This window comes from Topomyia yanbarensis, chromosome 3, assembly GCF_030247195.1.
Source record: "Topomyia yanbarensis strain Yona2022 chromosome 3, ASM3024719v1, whole genome shotgun sequence".
Classification (NCBI taxonomy): Eukaryota; Metazoa; Arthropoda; class Insecta; order Diptera; family Culicidae; genus Topomyia; species Topomyia yanbarensis.
The window spans coordinates 67,959,305-67,965,791 of NC_080672.1; positions in this window are offsets into that span (position 1 = coordinate 67,959,305).

The following is a 6,487-nucleotide window of genomic DNA, read 5'->3' on the forward strand; positions in this document are numbered from 1 at the left end:
GCTTCTCCTTTCATCGAATGTATCCTTCGATGGCTAATCCATCGAACGAGGTCACGGATTTAATCACTGTTCTACGGTGGAATTGCAGAAGCAATATCCCGAACATCGTTTCTTTTAAAATCGTACTGAATAACTTGAAATGCGATGCATTTGCACTATGCGAGACCTGGCTTACATCAGAAATAGACCTACAGTCCCACGATTTTAATATTATTCGCTTGGATCGAGAAGACTATTACGGAGGAGTACTTTTGGGGATCAAAAAGTGCTATTTTTTCAATCGAATCGACCTCCCCTCGACACCAGGCATTGAAATTGTCGCTTGTCAAACCAAAATTATAGGAAAACACCTTTGGTTTGCTTCCATCTACATCTACCCTAGAGCTAACTGAGGCTCCACTGACGGCTTTGCGATATTGCGGAACTCCTCCCCGCACCGAGGCTAGTTTTAGGTGATGTCAACTCCTACGGTACGGCATGGGGTTGCCTTCATGACGATAATCAATATACCTCACTCCATGAGCTTTGCGACAACTCCCATATGACCATTTTGAACACGGGTGAAATGACACGGATTCCGGCGCCTCCAGTGCGTCCGAGCGCCTTAGACCTGTCCCTCTACTCGACATCACTGCGGTTAGATTACACGTGGAAGGTAGTCTCTGATCCACACGACAGAGACCATCTGCCAATCGTAATTAATATTGATAACGGTTCAGGGGTACCGAATACAATCAATGTTTCTTATGACCTCACACGAAATATTGATTGGAAGAGCTACGCGTCCGCGATAACCGGAAATGTTGATTCTAGATACCGCGATTCAAGCTCAGACTCTCGCGGGCGTCCTCCCAACCCATGGTGGGACAATGAATGCTCAGGCGTGTACGCAGAGAAGGCCGCCACGTATAAGACATTCCGGGACGACGGGCTACCAGCCAGCAACCGACAGTACGCGATGGCAGAAACGCTCATGGAGAATTTGATGAAAGCCAAAAAAACGTAGCCGCTGGCGCCGGTTCGTCGACGGGCTAACGAGAGAAACATCGATGGATATTCGATTTTTCCAAAAAGGTTTGTCCGGATTCCGCCCCGGCACAGAAGATCTACCGCGCCGCGTCCCCTCACGATAACGCGAATGAAACACCGTTTTCGTGGAGTAGAGTTCTCACTTGTTCTCATGTCATGTAATAATAAAGCCCCAGGGCCAGACAGAATCAAATTTAACTTGCTAAAGAATCTGCCAGACACTGCCAAAAAACGCTTGTTGAATTTATTTAATAAGTTTCTTGAGGGCAATATTGTCTCTCATGACTGGAGGCAAGTGAAGGTCAACGCCATCCAAAAACCAGGAAAACTAGCCTCCGACCACAACTCGCATCGACCGATTGCAATGCTGTCCTGTATCCGGAAGTTATTCGAGAAAATGATCTTGTTTCGCCTCGACAATTGGGTCGAAGGAAATCGCTTACTGTCAGATATGTACTCAATTTGGCTTCCGTAAAGGCAAAGGGACGTACGATTGTCTTGCGTTGCTCTCAACAGAAATTCAAATGACTTATGCTAGCAAGTGCAGATGACATCCGTTTTCCTAGATATGAAGGGGGCTTGTGATTCAGTTTCTATCAAAATTCTCTCTGAGAAGCTGCACCAGCATGGTCTTTCACCGACTCTAAACAACTTTTTGCTAAACTTGCTGTCTGAAAAACACATGCATTTTCCGCATGGTGATTTCTCGAGATCACGAATTAGCTACATGGGTCTTCCCCAGGGCTCGTGTATAAGCCCCCTTCTCTACAATTTTTACGTGAATGACATTGACTGCTCCTGCACGCTAAGGCAGCTTGCAGATGACGGTGTGGTCTCTATTACAGGTTCCAAAGCCCGACGGCTTCTGTAAGCACCATTGCAAGATACCTTGGATAATTTGTCTGTTTGGGACTCCAGCTGGGTATCAAGTGTAGCCCTTTAATTTTAAGAACTTCAAAATGTAGAGCATAGAAAAAAATGGCACCTTTAAGCTAACACAAACGTGCATTACCAAATAAACGCAGTGAATGAAAAACGAAACGTTAGGACGTTGTTTTCATTTTCGACCACGATTTTCCCATTTTTCTCTTGATCCCATATTTCTTAAACAACTTTCAATGTAGAGATACGACATTTTGGCTGGAACTTTCCAAAAAACGCTCTATAATCATTCGTACACAAATATATATATATATATATATATATATATATATATATATATATATATATATATATATATATATATATATATATATATATATATATATATATATATATATATATATATATATATATATATGTATATATATATGTATATATATATATATATATATATATATATATATATATATATATATATATATATATATATATATATATATATATATATATATATATATATATATATATATATATATATATATATATATATATATATATATATATATATATATATATATATTATATAGAAAATAGCCATACATAATAAGTATGTGTACTCACCTTCAGAAACGACTGATTGGGCCGAAACGCTAACATACGAGGCAATCTGGTGTTTAAAACGCTTCAATCCACCTAACAGTGTGATGAGACATTTCTTATAACTCTTATCACTGTCCTCGTATATTATATCGATTTAGAACATTTAGAACTTGATCATTCGCGATGTTTTTGATAACACATACTACATGGTAGGACTCAGAGAATCGTCCAAAATAATTTAAGACAATATCTAAATTATTCAATCAATGCATTATGTAGGGAAAACTGAATTCTGCTGGGCAAAAAAATCGATTTTTTTTAAATTAATTTGAAGTTCATATTCCTTAAAGTAAAGTAAACGAAATTTACAACGCGACTGAGAGCTTGAGCTTATGAGACCACCCCTGGCTGCTACTCCGTTTTCGATCTGGACTAGCTGAAGTTGCACAGGGAATAAGTAGATAATTATGCTTAGGAGTAGCGAAACATCTTTCAATGTGCAACTCCTGATAATCCTAAAGTGTTTATTAATCAATACCGACCGCCGGCCAGGCCCGAACGTAGATCGCGGAAGGAATGGTTAGTCCGATTGGTTTTGCTAGAGGCTGTATGTACTAGTGCGCACTCACGGGAGGAGGATATTTGTTAGTTAGTATAGAAGTTGGATTCTGCTTCTTCTTTACCGACGTAAGAGAGGTGACTCCACTATCTGGACTGGATATTGATCCATCATCTCGTGGACCGGGGACCAACGGCTTGTCTTCCCGTCCGAAAGAAGACGTGAACCATATATTTTTTCACCCCAGAAAAATCTCAACGACCTCGGCTGGAATTGAACCCAAGACAACTGGAATGAGTGGCGGTCACGCTTACCACTCAACCACCGGCGCCGTCCAAAATTTCCAACGCAACTGAGAACTAAAAACTGAAATTGTAGGTATGAATACCACACTACCTCTGAAGTGCATGCGTGCATAGCTCAAACGTTTTCATTTTTTTCAAAAATTTCTTCACCAGGAGTTTCCTGGGACCCCAAACTTTCGCCATTTTTTGCGTTCTACTCCCAATTGTTTTTCATTTTGTTTCGCTGTGTTATTATCAAAATTAAATCGTAGAAAAAAAGTGTTTCACTGTTACCCTCGCTCCCCTACCTCAAGTAACAAGGAACACATTATCCAATTGTGTTTTTGTTGCAAAACATTTTGTTTTGTAGAAGTAGAAGAACGAAAGTGTGTTTTCGAGCGTACTATGTAAATTTTCCTAATTTTATACAATTTGTGTTATTTAAGATGATTTTCAATCTACCCCCCGAGTGATTATATTTTTCGATAGTGCGGGAACAGAGCCATCAGTCTCCATATAGATGTTACACACATCCACAAACGAAAGGCATTTTTTAAATCCTTTTTTATAAAATATGCAATTTGAGTACGTTGGCAGTGAGGCACAAGATGGGGCTACTATTTACAGTGCAAAAATAGTTATCAAAGATATTTATTTCTGGAATTCACGCCAAAGTATGAGAATCTTTTTCTTGCGTGCCTCATCAATGTAGGAGATATTTACTTCATCCAATCGCCCGAAGAATACTGAAAATTTGCTTTTGAATACGCAGTAAGTTTCAAAGGCAAAATGTGTTCAGACTGAAATATAATGGCAAGTGTCAATAAATATAATTTTTTTTTTAAAGACACTCGCCACATTTCAAAAATCATTCATGAATGTTATACAGGTTATTGCATCATCACTTCTCATTCGAAACAGTTGTTGATCATGGACAAATCCATAAAAGTCTCAATGACTACCTCAGAATAAGATTCTATTTACCAACTATGTAATAGCTCTGTAAGATAAAGTAAAATCTTTTTTATTTGACACCCAGAATGCCTACACTGGTGAAGTGACGGATGAGGTATTCAACAATTTTAAAAATGTAGGCAAAGTTTCAAAGTTTGAAAGATCGAATTTTCACAATATTTCTTCACGAAAATCTTAGTAATTAATAGTTATCTCCAATGCATATTTTAGGATTGACGAAAAAAAGTATTGAAATTTGTTTAGTATGATTTTTTTTTTCGAATATGACTAAAAATATATTTTTTGCAATAGGGTGATGAGCCCATTTGCGCCATGTTTCTATTATCACCCTACCCATTTGAAGCCGTTGGTTAGAGCAGTGTCTGCCATCTTTGTTCAACGCATTGAGCCAAATGGTAGCGCAACAATAGGGGTACTCGATTCGAGTTTTCGTTGCGCTCAAAGACGAGAATTTTACTGTTCTCAGCGCACTTGTGTTATTATATTGGTTCTTAACAACGAAGCAAAGCTGTTGATGTCATTTTTACGCATTCCATTGATTGTAGGACGAGAAATTAACGAATTATTGAGGCACCTTGCTTAGTATGGTGAAAATAGGCACTTTACCCTATTTAGGTTCTATCAATGATATAAACGTTTTTTTAACTTTTAAAGAAAATTTGTTCTCTGAGGTTAATAGAAAAATAAAAACAATATTAAAAAATTATTGAGCAACGAGAAAGTTAGGATAAATATACGACAATTTTGCTCAAAAATTACCATTTTCATAAAACGCATTTGCGGAACCTCTAGATAATTTTTTAGAAAATTGATTTGTACTACAAAAATGATTGAAATATGCATATTTTTCATTCCGGTTGAGCACCATGACTTTTCGAACATCTATTTTGTTTTAGGACAGCCTACTAAGCACCGTACAGCATGTGGCTAGAATAAACTGGTAGACAGATGATGCAGCAAATTTAACGAAACTTCTGAACTCTTAGACTATCATACTACTAAATCCAGTTATAAGTTAGTGATTATAAGCTTTTAACACCAGAACAATAAGTCATTTACACTTAATCTGTACGGTATCTGCCGAAGATCAAATGTATACTTGCAAAGATGATGGGCAAATCGCTGCACGTATTTCTTTTATAGCACGGCCTGCTATGATAGTGACTCTTATCAGTTCACGGTAGTAGGGGAATTGTGGGAAAAACCGACACTGTGGGTAAAACCGACACCCCACAACTTTTCCTAGAAATCAAATTTTTATTCATTTCATAATGATACAATATTATTAGTACGTTTATTTAGAGCATTTGAAGAAAAATTGGATTTACGTTAGTGAGCCGAATGTCATAAAAATTAACAAAACATTCGACAGCAGCGTTCATACTCGTCTGGATGTAAAATTTCGTTGGTAGATTTTAAGGTTTTAACCGAACGAAAGCTTTTCAAATCACCCCATTTTTCAGTACCTATTATTATCGGCCTGTCCTATGATCAACTAGGTGCATTGAAGACGAGTTTGAAAAATTCAATATTTTTAATTGCTATCATAAAAAAATGTGCGCTGTTGGGGTAAAACCGACACCCTATGGTTAGGGTAAAACCGACACCCTGTTAAGATGGTTGTGTATAGTTGCGATTCATTTCAAAATACTGGGGATCTTTGTGACACTTCAATTAGCCTATTAGAACACTATAGTATTAGCAGAAATACACAGAAATACTTTTATTGTGTTTATTTCTTGTAAGTCTCTTTAAAAATCAAAAATTGGAATTTTTGCTTATCTGATTCTAACGAAGCTTTTGCTATTTCTGCAAAAAGGTCATCAAACCGAATTTCTAGTGTTCTCTTGGTTTGTCATAGACGAATTTTATCACAATGAGACAATGATATTATATATACTCCAATAGATCGTTGATGATCAGAGTCCGAAAAATCAAATCTGAAAAAGATAGTTTTACTAAGAAGTGTGTGTGTGTGTCACTTATAAGTGAATGAATCCAATTAGCAGAACGTAGAACGCTTGAAAATCTTCTCTTATGAAATAAAATGACACTGGAGGTTGCAATGATGTGCGCAAGGATTATTTGGAAATACTCATATCAATAAATAATCCTATAGCATAAAATACTCTTATTTATAGTACTACGCTTTCGAACT